We start from the raw sequence: 15,614 nt of genomic DNA on the forward strand, positions 1-15,614 counted from the left end.
GTCTTGCAGAAACCAGGAATGAATTAAGGACGGAGAACTAGGAAGCCCTGGAACAACATCTGTCCAGCTTTATTTAAGATCTCTTCACCTGTGGTGTGACTCCAGTGGTAGTTGGATGCAGCGAGCCAGGTGACTCTGTTGAACTGTCTCACTGAATTTTGGCTCTCCATGGGCTGGAGGGATTAGGAGTGTTGAGCTCCAGCACACTGCCATGCTGGTGTAAGGTAGGTTGAGGGGGCTTCCTCCAGATGCAGCATCTCATGGGGTCACCATCACCTGCTGGAGGTAGCCAGGAGCTTGTGAGAGCTGCTGGGGTAGAGCAAAGGAAAAGGTCAGGTGTCTCCTGGTCCCTGACCCCAGGGGAGGAGTGATACCCAGCCTTGCTCGTGGGGCAGGAGGTTCTGCAGTGTTTTCCCACTTTTAGAGGGTGATGCAGTAAGGGACTGTATCCCTTACTGGCACAAAGCACTTATTCCCTGTTCCCGGTGCAGCACCAGCAAGGACCCTTCTCTTGGAGTGGGACCTCTGCCTTGTCTTGCTCACAGCTGTGTGGAGAGCTGGAGGGCTGGGGAGATGGGGCACTGGAGAGGTCTACAGCATCTTATCTGTGCCCTCTTCTGCAACAGCTCACTGCCATGACACGGGAACAAGGCTCCCGTCCTGCAGCCCTGCAGGCTCTCAGCAAAATTGCTTGTTTGTACCATTATAGCTACAGAAAAAAAACAATCTTCCAGGGCCAGGGGCATGGGGATGTATTGGGTTTGTGTGCAAGGCTTTGGTGGTGGGGATGGGAGGTGCAGAGGTATTTTCTGTGAGAAGAGCTGGCAGAAGCTTCCCCTGTGTCCGTCAGAGCCAATAAGAGCTGGCTCCAAGACAGATCTGCCACTGGCCATGGCCAGGCCCACCAGCAGCTGTGGCAGAGACTCTGGGACAACCGATTTAAGAAATGGGGGAAGAAATTGCACTTGCAGCCAGAGAAGAGAGGAGTGAGGTTATGTGGGAGTGGCAGCTCTGCAGAGAGTGAAGGCCTGGAGAGAAGAGGTGCTCCAGATGTCAGGGCAGAGATGCTCCAGATGTCATGGTGAGGACCAGGGTGAGGCAGCTGTGCCCCTGCAACCCTTGGAGGTCCATCCTAGGGCAGACACCCACGTGCTTTCTGTGGAAGACCTCAGCCATGGCAGGGGGTGCCCAGAGGAGGCTGTGACCCCGTGCTGGAGCAGCTCCTGGCAGGACCTGTGGCCCACGGAGAGGAGCCCACGCTGGAGCAGGTTTGCTGGCAGGACTTGGGACCCTGTGGGGAGCCCACGTTGGAACAGGCTCTTCCTGACCCTGTGGAGGGGACCTGTGCTGGAGAAGCTGATGAACTGCAGGGGTGAGACAGACCCACGCTGGAGGAGTTTGTGTAGGAGTGACTCCTGTGGTAGGGAACCCACTCTGGAGCATGGGAAGAGTGTGAGGATTCCAGCCTCCAAGGAGGAAGGAGCAGCAGAGGCAGTGTGTGAACTGACTGCATCCTCTAATCCCCATTACACTGAGTCTCTGTGAGAGAGGAGGCAGAGAAAATTGGAGGTGAAATTGAGTCCAGGAAGAAGGAAGGGGTGAGGGGAAGGTGTTTTAAGATTTGGTTTAATTTCTCATTACCTTACTCTGATTCAGTTGGTAATAAAATACATTAATTTCCCCAAGCTGGCTCTGGTTTTCCAATGACTGTAATTGGTGAGTGATTTCTCCCTGCCCTAATCTTGACTGAGGAGTTTTTGCTGTATTTTCAGCCTTCCCTGTTCAGCTGAGGAAGGGAGTGATAGATTAGCTTTGGTGGGCATCCAGCCTGGGTCAGCCCACCGCAGGGAGCTCTGAGCTTTATCCCCTGGGGATAACCAGGCAGGAGTCCAGCAGAGAGGAGGGTTAGTGTGCTGTGCTTGTCCCAGCCTGACGAAGGAGCCTCAAAACTGCTGGGGGCTCTGTTCAGTGTGTGAGGACAGCTACAGCCAAACAGCCTTTCTGGTGTCATCCTAAGGTAAACCACCTTGGCAGGGAAAAATCTGAGTGCCAGCATAAAATATCCTCCTTAATCATACCCCAAGATACTCCTCTAACAGAGACTTCTTTCCTAAACAGGAGTGACATTGGCCAGGTACAATGCACAACAGCAGGCTCCTTGTGTAGCAAATGTGACCCAGAGTGTTAGGAAGAGGGTTTTAGTTCTTCCATGTTGACTGTCTTGACTCCCCGGTGAGCACTGAGGCAGAAATATGCTCATTAATAAAAAAATATTGTGCTCTGCCTCTTGGTAGTGGCTCTATTTACTTTAGTAAAGGGAAGTTATATTCTCCATCAGTATAAATCAGAAATAGTTGCCAGTGCTGTGTCCCTTGGCAGGCTCATGAGCTCCAGCCAGAGATGAGGTGCAGAGGCACTCGAAGAGGGGCAAATAGCAAGAAAATTATAAAGCTTACCATTTATAAGCTTATAAAAATAAGCAAAACCAGGTAAAAACTGAAGAAAGGGCATCTCGTGATAAGGGAGACTGCTTGAGAAGACATGGCCTGTGAAAGGCTTAAGAAGTGCCTATTTAACCTTAGAGCACTACACCCTACATGTAACCCATGAGTGCATTTGGATCTCAGGGCTGATGATCCATGCATGGCTCTTGGACTGTTTGTTTGTGTTTTCTGTGCATTTGAAGCCCAAAACACCTGGAGTCCCTCTTCATCACTGACCTGCATAAGGTGCAAGGTGGAGATGTGCTGGGGCTCAAACCTCGCTTGCAGATTCACAGACTCACCTGGATCTTGCCTTCTGTGTTGGGAATGGCTGGATCTGGGAGCCTCTGCTGTTCAGCAGGCAGATGCTGGACATTGCTGTGTGCTGGTGAGTGGCACAGAGCAGTTCAGCATCATGGTTGGTGCCAAGGCTGAATGGAAGCCCGACACTCCAGGATGAGAGGTTTGGGGAATCAATCTTACATGGGCCCTGATGGCAAGAGTAAGCTAAGTTTATTTCCTCTTTGCCAAAAATTAACTCCTTCAGCTTGTGAGGTGTCCCATCAGCCCTCAGTTTTGCAGAGACATCAGTGTCCCTGCTGTTTCCAGCACAGGGCTCCTTCTGTGTGGCCCCGCTACTGCTTTACTCTGGACCTGTTCCACGTCAGCCTCTCCCTGGCTCCACAGCAGGCATGGTCACTCCCTGGATTCCCCCTTCCCTGCCAAGGTGCTGCCTGCATCCCCCTGCCCGTCAGCAGGCACCTGGATGGCCTTTGAAGGGAAAGGGAGCTTGCTTGCCTGGAGCTCCCACTGGGCTTAGAGGCAGAGGGTGCCCTGGGGAGGTGTAGGGCCATCCCTTTCCAGTTGCTGTCATGTCAACAGAGGCTTGCTATGAAGCCACAGCTGCTGTAGGAAAGGCTCTCTGTCTTGCTGGAGGGTTTGTTTTCTCTCACCAGCCTCCTTTGCTGGGTGAAAGCCTTTGACCTGATGAAGTCTGGCAAGCTGGGCTCCTTGTGACGTGTCCTTTGGGAAGGGCATGGCTTAGCATTGGGCTGTAGCTGCCCATTGCAAAGTAGCAGCAGGATTTTTACCTGGTGGCAGCATTCCTGGGTTCAGCAGCCCAGCAGGAGGCTGCCTGGACCCAGAGCTGTGGTTATGCAGCTGCTCCAGCAGCTTCTGGAGCACCCATGGAACCCTGTGCCCCTGCCATTGCTGGAGGGTGTTGCATGGGCTGGAAGTGCTTATAGGTGTGCTGGTGTCCAGCTCTCAGGCTGTGTCTGCACTGAGAGCATGCATCCTGCTCTCTCTGGACACCAGAAGTCCAGCAGGGTCCTACCTCCCCCAGATACTGCAAGGGCAGAGCATTTTCAGTGTGAACTACCTCTGTGCCTTTCACTGGCTTAGAAATGTCCTCATCTTTATGCTAAAGCACTTCCCCACTCTCCTCTAGCAGGGCTGGGCCCCACTGCCCCACACCTCCGGATTTGTGTTCATCACCTCTCCATCCTTTCGGGCCCCCACCCCAGCCTGGCAGTGCTCTGGGCAGGAGCATCCTTTGGGGAATGGAAGCTGGGGAAGCAGGCAGCAGCAGGATGACCAGGGAGAGCGTGTTGGTGCGTCCTAGGCAGCGGTGCCACCTGAGACTGTCGCGTCTCCTGCCAGGCAGATGCTGCCCGCGGATCCCATCTCCCAGGGGCAGGCATGGGGAGCCATCGAGTGCCTTTTAGCAGGAGGCCAAGGCTGCTTCTCGAAGCCGGGAGGACAATGAAGGCGCTGAAGCAGCCAGAGCACGGCCGGGGGCAGAGGGGGACAGGCAGGCAAGGGGAAGCCATGCAAATGGGGACTTTGATGTGGCTGCAAGGACCGGGGCTGGAGCATTGTTCCTATCACATCACATCAGTTTCACATTCCTCATGCAGGAGTGATCAACGCTTTCAGGGCCAGACAAAAGAGCGGGGAGATGAACAAAAGCGAGAGGGGGGGCTTTACCTACTGCAGAATAGAGGCAGAGGATGAATTGCTCTCTTGGCAAGCCATGGAGATGGGCTGGCGGTTGCTGTGCTTTAGAGCACCAGCTTAAAATTTTTCTCTTTTATTTAGAGGAGGGGAAAAAAAAAGGTAGGAGAATGGGTTTCCTGTGTGTAAAAGGGGGTATAAATAAGATAGCATGACGAGTATCTGTGGTCCTCTTGCATTCCCTTGCCTGGGCTCCCCAAGTGATGAGTCTAATCCTATTGCAGAAGTGTCCTCTTGAGCTGGCAAACATGGGTAGACCCAGACTGCAAGGTGAGAATACTTTCAAGGGAACCTTCTCCCAAAATTAGCAAGGTGAATGGGCTTGGAAGGGCCTGACACCTGCTGTGGAAGATGGGGCTCTGCAGACCCATGAAGGTTGCTGGCATCAGCCCTGGAACAGAGGGAAGAGCTGTGTTGGAAGGAGCTGACCACTGTGCCCACCTCTCCTAAGCTGGAGTGTGAGGAGTAGAAGGGTGGAGGAGATGAGGATGCACTTCATCTTTGCAGCTGGTTGTTCTGGGGTCCTGCCTGTGCTTGCAGGGATAACTTGGTCGAGGCCCTTCACTGGGCTGGGTTTTGCTGGAGATGGAGAGCAGGGATAGGGCCCAAGGCAGAACATGGCACAGGTCCATGTGTGTCTGTGCGGTTTTGTGCTGCCATCTCAGCCTTTGCTGCAGCCCCAGTGTCTGAGCCCAGGGTCACTGAATTCTAGCTTTGCTCACTTGTTTTTCCATCCCTGATATCTCCTGGCTCTTGCCTGTCACTGACTCCTCTCTTCTCTGTAAGCCTGTGGTCCCTGTTCTGCCTTGCCCTCAGCTTCCTGCTTTCTCTGGTGTATGCTGCCATGCCCTTACCTCAGGAAAGACTGCATTGTACCAAATCTCTATTTTCCCCTTGTGTGTGCTATCAGCAATTCGGATTTCGCCTGTATTAAGCGGAACTTAATAGCTCCTCAAGGACACTCTAGCCTCTCAGCCTTTCCCAAAAACCTTTCTCCTGTGGAAGCACAAACCTTGAACACTGTCCCCAGTGCTCAGCCATCCCCTGCTCTCCCAGCCCCACGCACTGCTCTGGCTGCCCCCCTCAGCCCTGACCCACAGCCCCCTCCCCTCCCTCAGCTCCGGGCCCCTCTGCCTGAAAGGCTGTCAATCAGGCTGAATTGTCTGGTGGTTTTGTGATGTGGAAAGACTCCCACCAAGGAGTCAAGGGCCAGGCTGAGACCTTTAAACTCGATCCCATTTGTGTCTTAAATCAAACAGGAATCCAGGTCCTGGGATGGAGGGGGAGGTTTAAGGGGATGCAGAGGCTCAAAAGCCTCCACTGCCCCCCCTGAGTTTTCCTGGAGTCCTTTCCCCACCTGCAGTGTGTGGAGCAGGGAATGTGCCCATGGCCCTGGAGTTTAGGGCTTTGTTTCTCTCTGTGGTCCTCTGCTCTGGGGGTTGGCAGCACTGCTTTCTTTAGTGCTGGCCCTTTGAACCACCCTCTGCCTTGGGGTACATGGCAGAGGTGGTCCTCTGAGCTAGGGTTGGGGAATATGCTGGGAAGTGGAGACTCCCCTAGGGAAAGGAAGGTTTCTGGGACCTGCTGTTGGGAGCATATGGGGCTGGGGAGGTGGGCAGAGCTCAGCAGCATCTCTGGTCTCACCAGTTTGTGGTGGCTGCTGCTGCATGGGAGGATGTGGGTGCAGAGGAGAGATCAGTGACTGGTGTCCTGGAGATGGGTGCAAGGTTAAAAGTGGTGGTTTACCCTCCTCCCAAAACTCTACAGATAAGCTTGACCTTACTGGACTGCTGTCATTGCAAAGAGGAGAGTGCCCTGGTCGCTGTCCCTGGTGTGCCCATGGCTCAGGGGCTTGAATCACACAGTGCCTGGTGTTTAAAGTCATCTGCTGGTGTCCATAGAGAGGGGATAAAACCAAAATGAGATGTCCCAAATTCCCAATCTATTGCCAGAACAGAGCATCACAGCATCACACTCTGCTTGTCCTTACTGTGTGTAAAGATGGGCTCAATCTGCAAAAGGAAGATCATCTTGAATGGCAGGTTGAAATTTCTGCTTTTTTCTCTAGAAGGGGTCTTGACAGCAGCAGAGCTAGTGCTGCCCTAGGGCTGAGCCCCATTTCATCTCATGGGGTTTGCTGGGGGCCCTTGACCTAGGGCTGCTGCAAAGAGGAGGGAGAGCAGGGCTGGCTGGGGAACCAGCTGCTTTTTCAGCTCAGTTCATGTCTTTTCTCTGCCTGCTTGTGAGCAAAGGGCTTGCTATTCTTTTTTTCTTCCAACTTCTTTCCCAAGTCCGCATAGGTCAGAGATTTCATTTTGTCTTCCCGAGGGTAAGCTGCAAATCTCTCTTCCCCTGACAGAGCCGTGTTTTCAGGAGAAGCCTGGAGCTGCCTTAAGACATGTACAAGCTCAGAAATGCAGTGGCTGTGTTTATTTTTTGTGTTCTGGGCAAAGTCAGAGCTGCTGCCGGTGCTAAGTAAATACAGAACTACCCTCATGAGTGACTGCATTAGCCAGGGCCATACTTGCTGCCTGCCTGAAACCAGATGGATCTATCTGGGGACTGGAACAGCAGCTTTCTTGTGACTAGCAAAGGCAGAGCCACTGGCATTTGGATTACCAGCTCTCCTGTGCTTTTAACAGAGTGCCAATGTTTGACAAAACCATTAAGTTAAATTAAGCCCTACGTGTTTCAAGTGGATTCTGAGACTTCTGGCTGACTCATTAGCAGAGCTGTCTCCTCTCCCTTTCGTCTTTCTCTCCTTTTTTTTTTTTTTTTTCCTCCCCCTCCTCCATTTAATTCCCTCTCCGTAGCTGGTTTTACTGCTGACATTTAAAAGCAACACGTGGAGACTCAAGGAGAGCCCTGGCGTTGGGATGTGAGCCCAGGCGTGCCCGGCCCCGCTGTGCTGGGCAGGGAGGATGCTTGGAAGGTGTTTGCTTGAGGCAGGCGCTGGGTCCCACAGAGCCTGCGTATGGATTAGCCAGGGATGCTCCGGTCCCCGCAGAGCCCACGGCTGCTCTGCTTTTACCCATTGCCAGTGTTATTTATGGCCGGGGTTGCTGCTTTGCTGGGCCGTTTCCAGAGGGCAGAGAAGGATGCCCTGTGTTCCCCGGGGCTCTCCAGGGATAGCAGGGAGCATCGGTGGGAACAGGGGCACGGCAGCACGGTCTGTCCGAGTCACCTTGACTTGCCTCTGGCGAAAGTGAAGTACTTTAAAGAGGCACAGGGCGATGACCTTGTAAATGGATGCGTGACCCAAGTGCTTCCCCGTGGCGTCGGCTTCTTTGTGTCCCTGATACTGCTCTTCACGCCTGTGGGGAGTCACTGGGGCTGGGGGGTGGTTGCTGGGGTCTCATTTGCACAGCTGCGTCTCAACTGTGCGAGCTCTGCTAGTCACTGCTGTGAGAAATGCTGTCAGCCTTTCCCCGTGCCGCTAACCCGGCTTTTCCTGGGGCAGCAGAGCCCCTGTGGGACCCCGCTCTGGCTGCTGGTGGAGCTGCTGCTGCCTGGGGAGTGTTTTGGGGGTGGAGTGTGAAGAGGCTGAGCACACCCGTGAGAGGGGCACCGGCACCTACGGAGCTGGGATGGGAGGGATGGATGAACTCTGCATGAGGACCAAAGGCAGATGCTTCACGGTGTCTGGGTCGGTGTCAGGAAAGAGGGAGAACGGTGGCATGCAGTGGTCTTAAAGGCCAGGGATAGAAAAGCACTGAACAGCACTGGAGTGAAGGTTTTGCAAGCAGTGCATGTGCTGAGGGGTGTCTGATGGAGCTTGTGCACTAAGGAGAAGCAGTTGGATGGTGGAACAAAGCTGGAAAGGGCTTTCTGCTGGTGTCTGAGGCTTTGCAGTACTCTGACGTGCTGCTCTGGAGTCCTGGTCCATGGAAGCATAAGTGCTGTACTGGCAGACAACATCCCATATAGAGGCTCCTGTTCCTCTGCCTGAAAACTTCAAAATATCAGTTGCAGATGATGTGGGGACTGCAAGCTTTGGAGAATCTGGTCTGCACTGCTGGAACAGCCTTCCCACTGAGCAGGTCACTGCTCTTTGCACTGAAGCGCCCTCAAGCTCCTCTGCTCCTGAGCACCTCTTGCCCCCGGGTCTTTGCTGCCCTGGCCCCGTGTTTTTCAGGTCATTCTGAGATGTGGCCTCCTGACGCACACGATCTCCCCTCTTGCTCTTCCTGTCACAGCCTGTCTGGAGAGGAGCCAGGAGCCGCACGAGGGGAGCTTTCAGCAGATCAACACGGCTTGGTCTGGGGTGTGCAGAGCCGGAGCGCTAACCCACGGCAAGCACATCTGGGTGAAGCCTTGGGAGGATGTCAGCACTGTGCAAGCTGCTCCCATTGACGGCCAGAACATGGTGCCCGTCACCGTATCTCCACCCCCACCCCCCATCAGTGTCTTGTTTCTCTGGGTGCTCTCTCTCGTTATTTCCATGTTCATTAAGGCTGATACGCTCAATTGCATCGGCTCGTTTTGAGGGACCAAGTGCAATCCTGTGCCTTCATTTGCATCCCCGCTGCCTAGCTGTTGCCCAGGCAATGCCAGGTGCTTTGACATCATTACCCAGCCAACTGGCATCCTCTCTGCCCCATTAACCTTCCTGTAATTGACTTCAAATTGAACGGGGAAGGGAAGGGGAGGGGAGGAGGGAAACTGTCTTGAAACGGCAACAGTTTGTGCCACCATGCAGCAGGGCTCTTTGTTTTTTCAAGGGAAAACTGGCAGTTGTTTACAGCTGGATACAGCTAGGTTTGGGAGGGGTTTCTTATCTGTTAGGAAGCTGTGCAGTTTGTCTTGGTTTGTAGATTTTCCCACCATCATCTCCTGGGGGAATGAGATGTCAAAACTCCTTGGGGTGGTTTTGAGCAGGGGAACTTGGAGGGTTTTTGGAGAAGAATGATGTTGGAGATGCTGGGAGCAGTGGGTGTGTGCAGCCTGAGAAGGGAAGGTGAAGCAGGATGTGGAGGGGCATGATGACAATCTCAAACTCCTTGATGGGTAGGGAGAGGCAGGAGATGGAGTGGTTTTTGTAAGCACCAAGGGACAGGGCAGCACACCACAGCCCAGTTTGGGGTCAGCCAGTCAGGCATTGAGAATTATCTTGTCCCCACGTCAAACATTGCAGCAGGAATAGGAGATGGGGAAAAGTCCCATCTTTGAGATGCTCAGCCCTGACCTGCAGTGCCTCTGCACCTGAGATGGCTGGTCCCATGCCCTCTGTGTGGCATTGAGTTGAGATCTGAGTCAGGCTGCAATATTCTATTGCTCAGATCCTAAATCCATTCTGGCAACTACAAATACTCCTTTCTTTTTTCTTTTTTTTTTCTTTTTTTTTTTTTCTTTTTTTTCCCTTTTTTTGGTTAAAGTCTAAAACTTAAATGTTGAAATAGTATAAAACTTCTCTGGAGTTTTTCCCATTTAAACATATAACTTGCTTTCTGTGTCATTTTTGTTTTGTCCCCTCTTGGGCCAAAGTCACCCAAACAGATGCTTCACTACAGATTCTCTACCACTGAATTGGCATCTTCTATCAACTTGAGTCAATTTTATTTATTCACCTTCTGCTTGCACAGCACTGCGGCCGCCAAGTCTTCCTGTGTTTGCTCATGACTTGTGCTGGATGTAATTCGTTAGGCCTAATTGAGCTGCCAGAGGAGAAGGGCAGTGCAGGAGTGGATGGATGGAACCCTTGGCATCAGCTGCTTGACTGCCAAGCCCAGCAGAGCCCCTGGACAAGGCAGGTCTGTCCAAAGTGGGCAAGTGCTGAGCTTCTCTTGCAAGAGAACTTCCCATGTGCTTCAAAGATGGGGCAAAGGGGTGAAATACTCTAGAACTTTACTGCCTCCTATTCATTATTTACTAATATTATTGTTTTATTACTTATTAGTTGTTACCTATAAAGAGAGGAGGTAATTCTGCTCTGTGTTCTTAGCTTTTCAGAAGGCAGAGCTGAGGAACTTTTGGAAGGAGGATTTCAGACTATGTGAGCCTTCCTGCCTGGCATGGGCTGTTTCTTGCATGGCTTCATCTCCTTATTGCCTGCAAGATGCAGGAGTTCACACAGGACCAGAAAAACCTGGGGCTTTTTGTACAGACCTTGAATTGCTGCTGGGCTGTGGTGATAGCAGAACTGCTCATTGCCTCCAAGAGAGGAAATCTTTATCTGAGGTGAGCCCTGGGGCTGTCACTCCTAAGTGCTGTGTTATAGGAAAAGTCTGATGGAGGCAATCACTGGCTCTTGTGGGTGGTGGTCTGGGGTCTGACTGTCAGCTGGGAGAGGGTGTTCAAACCTTTGGTGGTCCCAGTGCTTGGAGGCAGGTCAAGGCTGGAGGGAGGGCAGCATTAAGTGATCTCTGGGCTGAGGCATGCAGCTTAAGCTGGAGGTGGTGTGGCTGTGCCCTCAGCAGCTCTCCTGGGGAGCTCAGGCCCCTCGTATTGCACTTGCAGTCAGTGAACCGTGGTGTGAGGGGCACAGCTCTGCCTCTGTTTCCCCTGGAGCTAACCGAGCTTAGTATCAATTAGCGGCTTAATTTGTAATTAATAACTTGCTGTCTCTTTTCTAAATGGCTTTCGGAGGGGGCTGATACAGGAGGGTCACCCAGCCTGCAACGTGCTGTCATCAACTGCCGAGGAGCATCCTGTGGTTTGGGGGGTGGGTTTGGACATGGATGTTGTTAAAAGCAGGGAAACAGCCCTGGCAGGGGACTGGGATGCAGGCTGTCCTGGAGATGAGTCTGGGACCTCAGAACACTGATGCTTTTCTGTATTTGCATCTATGAGTGCTGGATGATAATCCCGGGGTAAATCACTGAGCAGGGATCAGTCCAGGCACTTCCCCCTTGCAGTCCTTCTGTGACAGCCACCTCGGCAGTGCTGGGGCTGCCCCTGTGTCTGGGGGTGCTGCCAGGGGCTGGCAGGGCCATCGCTTCCCCTGCAAGGACAGCTCCTCCAGCAGCACAGGTTGCATGTGCCCCCGTCCAGCTCGGGATCTTCCTTTCTGGGGCTGGCATGTGTCATCCTCCTGGCAGGTCTTTGTGGGTTTCCCTTCCTGTCCATATGGGTTGTTGCTTTGCTGGCTGTACCTGTGACGGTGTGAGGGGACTCCAGCCTGCTGAGTGCCCTTTGCACGGGTCCCTGACACGAAGAAATTGGAGCTGCTTGCCAAAAGTGGCAGTGAGTGAAGAGACAGCAGAGATAGAATCAACCCAGGGCCACCCAGAAGAATGAACTAGCCCTTCCTTGTACCCTGGGGAGATCTGCTAGCTTTAACTGTGTAGTATGTTGCTCTCCAAGTACTCTTCCTGGTACTGTCCTCGAAGGAAGAGCTGGATGTAATTTCTTCCCAATCCCCATTCTGCTCCATCCTTCTCTGGCATGCATGCTCCTTGTAAGTGGTACAGAGCACTCCTGCCTTTGTGTCTTGCTCCCATCTGTCCCTCCCACTTTTCTTGGAGCCTGTACTCATTTTGGGACAGAAGTGCTGTCTTCCTTTTTCTTTGGTGATTATTCCTGAATGACCAGTTGCTGTTTCATTCTTTGAGGAATCAAAAAAAAAGTGTCTGTGTACTACAGGGAGGAAAAAAAAAATCTTCTATGCTTCACCTGGCAGAGGAGAGCTGGCACAGAATATGCAAAGTGGATGTGTGCAGCTGTGGGAACCACTGGAAAATGATGGCAGGATGTCAGCACGGGGGGATACTCTGCATGTCCCAGGTGGAGTGGGAGACATGGTGTCTGAGGGATGGATGTTCTTATGTCACTCCAACCTAGCCTTCCCTGTGTGAGTGAAGGCTCACACAGGGTTTAAGTTGTTTGTGTTTTTCCATTTCAAGGCTTTTCAGTGCCCAGCTGTGTGAGCCAAGCATTTGGCTCTCCCTTAGCATTTGAGGCTCTCTGTGCAGGCAGAGATTTGCATCTGAGTTGTTTGGCATTCATTTGCTGTCCAGTGGGTCTCCTGTCTGGAAAGGTCTGCAGTCGGGTCAGAAGCTGAGTTAATTTGCACTGGAAGGCAGGCATACTTTGTTTTGCATGCTGGTTTCTTGCAGAAATCCCATTTGAGGTATTTGTTCTCTTATTGAAGCCATGTTAGGAGCCATGGCAGCCTCCCTGCAAGGCTGGAAAAGAGACAGCTAGCCTGAAAGGTGCAAATTAAACCTGTGCTCAGATAAAAACTGCTATTGCACTGTTAATGTGGGCCTTTTTTCAGAGTTTTGGGGCTTTTTGCTTGGAACTGAGGAAGAAATACTTACCAAGAGTCCTGTGGGAAGTAAAGCAGGCTCCAGAGTTCAGTTTGCAGCTACATTGGATTAAATACTTCGAAAATTCAGGGGAAAAGTGCCAGAGGGTCTTTAACTCTCATTTGGATCAGCTCAAGAAATGATGAGACAAGGCAGGCATTTTGGCACAGCTTGTCTGTGAGGAAGGAGACTTGGGAAGAGCAGCTGTGTGGGGCTGTGGTGCTGCTGAGGATGGGGGATGCGGCCACTGATCAAACACAGGAGGTGTTTGGTTTGAAACTTGATTGTCCAAAACCTTTGCTCTTCCCTGCCTGGGTGCCAGACTTGGCACCTGTGTGGGTCATCTCCTCAGTGTCCCCAGGAATATGTCCTTCAGGGATTGCTCCAGAGCCCACTTCCAGTGTGTTTGCATCCCAGGTGGCTGTCGTCACCGACAGCCCAAGGACCATGGGTGCAGCAGTAAGAGTCCCAGTGGGTACAGATACCCCAAAAACATGTGTGTGGGGAAGGCAGATCCAGCTGCAAGTCTGGAGGGGATCAAAACCAGGAGAGGCCATAAACCCTCTTTTCTGTTAAGAAGCTGTTGGTGACTTTTTACAGCTCTGTGTGTTGCAGACACTGTTTGCACAGTCCCCAACTCATCCCAGCCTGGAGGTGCTCCTGAGGCCTCAAATACACCTTTTCCATTGCCTGCAGCAAGATTGTCAGGGCTTTGACAAGTAAAAAGTGATCCCTACTGAGAGGTATCAGCACTTGAGCTTTCCTTCAACTCCCCTTGCACCTCAGCCAGCCCAGGAGGGAGCTGGGAGAGATGCCCATCAGTGATGCCAGGGCTGTGCCATCTGTGGAGGGTCTGGTGCCAGTGGAGAGCCAGCTGTGGACTGCAAAGGGTTAAAGAGACATTGACAGTAAACAGAAAGAGAGGACAAAGCAAGTCTGCTGTAATTATGTAGCATTTATTATTAATACGCTGGAATTGCTGGAAGCAGGCTCTGTAATGTGAATACTGATACAGAGGTTCAGAAGACAATTTAGCTCATCTGTCTGTTTATTAGTTCCCTCAGCTCCGGCAGGCAGTGAACTAAAGCCTTGTTTGCCACTGCCTTGTTGCTGTCCCTCCCTCTGCCCCTGAACTCTTCGCTGTTGCCATAAAGAAACCTGGTTTTGTTCATCCTCTGGCCAGACAATGTGTGGCATGATCCTGGATAGCCAAGCAAGGCTTTAATCCTTGACCCAAGCCTGCCTGTTTGCCAGGCATGGCCCAAAGCGTGGCCCTGGGCTGGGCAGAGCCATTGCCTTTCTGAGGGCAGCACAGCCACAGCTGAGGCTGGAGTGGGATGTCCCAGCTCCCAGGGCACAGGGATGCAAATCCTTGGAGCAGCAGAGAGTCCACGTGGCATGGGCTGCTGCAGGTTGGGGCCCATAGCTCATCATGGGGTTGTATGAAGGGAGAGGAACAGAAGAGGTTTAGGAAACTGCCTGGGAAGTAATTGGGAAGCTGGCTAGGAAATAATTAAAGGCTGGTAGGGTGGAGAGAGCAAGAAGAAGTTAAACCATCTGTCAGGGGTTTCAACAAGTTCACTTTTCCTTCTATGGCTTGGTAGGATTTGTCATTCTCACTTCTGTACAAGTTTCTGAGCTTCAGCCTGGGTTTTTTCTGCATATCCTGAGCATATAGGACATTCATTCCCTTATGTATTATACAGTAGTTTAAAGAGGATTAAGACAATAGCTAATCTAAATGATGAATGATGTAGATTGCTCAGCCTCTGAGCCGTGGTTTTCCTTGCACACAGATTAGTCAGCTCAGTAGCTAAATATTGGGGCAAACAGTATAAATCCATGCACATAAGCCTCTCTGGCTTGAATAGGATAGAAGGATTTAGAAATGGGCTCCGACACTGCTCTGTGTCTTGTCACGGCGTCTGCGGCCGCCTCGCTGACACGACGGATGGGGAAGGCGGCTGGTGCACAGCCCAGGTGGCCGAGGAAATGCAGCCTCCAGTGCTGCTGGGTCGATGCTGCTATCACACACAGATGGTGGCAGGAGAGGGAAGGGATCGATGCTGCTCACCTCCCTGCTGCTGGAGTGGCTGTGTGCTGCCTGAGCCAGGGGAGGCTGATCCTGTCTCCGAGAGCAGAGGGGTTTTACTTGCATGAAAAGGCTGGTGTGGCTGGTACCTGCCCTCTATCCCAGCATCAGTGCCAGGATGGTGCTGGCAACCCCCAGGGAGTGTGACCTGTAGGAGAGAGCTTGTACTAGCGCTGGACTGACAGCAGGTTTTTCTTAAGCTCTGAAGCAGAAGGATTTAATTCTTTTATTTATATGTCTGGTCAAGTATGTCAGAGTTGTGTCAAATATTTTTGACAAGCAAAAATGCCATTTGCTTCAGCTTAATGAAAAATGATTTTTATTTTCTCCCCCCTCCAGGAACTAAAGGAATTGTAGTTTCAATTGCAGACCTAAAAGCTCCTCAGGAAAAAAAAAAAACCCAACACATCAAAAAACAAAACCTAAAACCTGATTGTTTTGAGAGTTGGCTGTTAAAAGAGGCTCTGGGCTGATGTTTTGGGTCTGTGTAAAATGAGGGTCTGGAGAGCATTCAATCATATGGTATCTCCTTTTATGAAGCTTTCTGGGCATATTATTCTAATGACGTTTAATGGCACTGATTTCTTCATCTTAACCGAGTGGGTCTTTTCCCAGTTCCACATCATTTTAATTTGTTCTCCTTCTGAGAAGCATGAGAGCTGGGACTGGCTTGACTTGGCACAGAAGAGGAGCTGTGTTGGTGGTTGTCTCATCCCTCCTGGTGGGGATGCATCTGGCTGTCTAAGGCTGAGGGTTGCGTGGAGGCAAAGCTTGCAT

At 51.9% G+C, this 15,614-nt stretch overlaps 1 protein-coding gene across 9 annotated transcripts in view; it reads left to right on the forward strand.

Annotated features, from left to right (window-relative positions):
* The window catches only part of CNTFR (ciliary neurotrophic factor receptor), a 200,349-nt gene that overhangs the window by 31,689 nt on the left and 153,046 nt on the right, over positions 1-15,614 (forward strand). The gene's annotated exons all lie outside the window — the stretch shown is intronic.

This window comes from Passer domesticus, chromosome Z, assembly GCF_036417665.1.
Source record: "Passer domesticus isolate bPasDom1 chromosome Z, bPasDom1.hap1, whole genome shotgun sequence".
Classification (NCBI taxonomy): Eukaryota; Metazoa; Chordata; class Aves; order Passeriformes; family Passeridae; genus Passer; species Passer domesticus.